This window comes from Halyomorpha halys, unplaced genomic scaffold (genome assembly GCF_000696795.3).
Source record: "Halyomorpha halys isolate HHAL.00 unplaced genomic scaffold, Hhal_1.1 Scaffold925.1, whole genome shotgun sequence".
In the NCBI taxonomy this organism is placed as follows: domain Eukaryota; kingdom Metazoa; phylum Arthropoda; class Insecta; order Hemiptera; family Pentatomidae; genus Halyomorpha; species Halyomorpha halys.
Window position 1 is genome coordinate 58,258 of NW_027108213.1, and position 936 is coordinate 59,193.

Consider the following 936-nt stretch of genomic DNA (forward strand, 5'->3'; position numbering starts at 1 on the left):
CCTGAAAAGAAGATGGCCTCGTGACCTTATATTGTAAACTGCTTTTAGAGTTCTACTACTGGGTAGTTTCTCTACATCCTGTATCATATCATTATCTCATTATGATCAAATTTACTAGTTGTATTTTTTATACAGTTGTAAATATCAATTAATAAATAAATAAAAATAAAATAAAACTTTTACTGACTACTTCTCTTCTTTCTTTCATTTACATTTGCAATTATAGATGGGACGAAGGCAATTAGCCGGCATTTATAAGCATTTTAAAAAAGAAAATTACAACAAAATAAAGGTATCCTTGAAAATGACCTGAGGTTCGAAACGTTGGAAGGTTTTGAAAAGAATAAAGATGAGAAAAAAGAATCAAAGTTGTTTTTAAACAAATTAATCTTATTCATTAATAAAAAGGAAAAACGACTTAAAACTTTACAAACACAAACTAATTTTATAATAAAAAAACAAAAGAAAAATGTCTTCATTCATTCTTGTGACTTGAGCAAATGTTTATATTTAATTTCACCAGACTAAACCATCAAATTCCTCCCGAATCCAATCCTTACAGTCAAAAATCCTTAATGCTCCTTACTTTGTCACAAATCAAGTCATCCATCAGGACCTCAATATTCCATATGTTGCCAATTTGGCCAAAACCAGATACTGTTCCTTCCATAATAAACTTCTCAACCACCCAAATCCACTTGTTTCTAACATGGCTTAATAAATTTAATAGTATTTAGCCTATGTTTAGAATGAGTAAAATAGTTTTTTAAAACAAATGATTTCTTCAACTAATTATTAAACCACATGTATATAGTGTAATTTAAGATTTATAAATGTCCCCTATGTTGCCGATTTGGCCAGAACCAGATACCGTTCCTTCCATAATAAACTTCTCAACCACCCAAATCCACTTGTTTCTAACCTGGATTCTCCTTC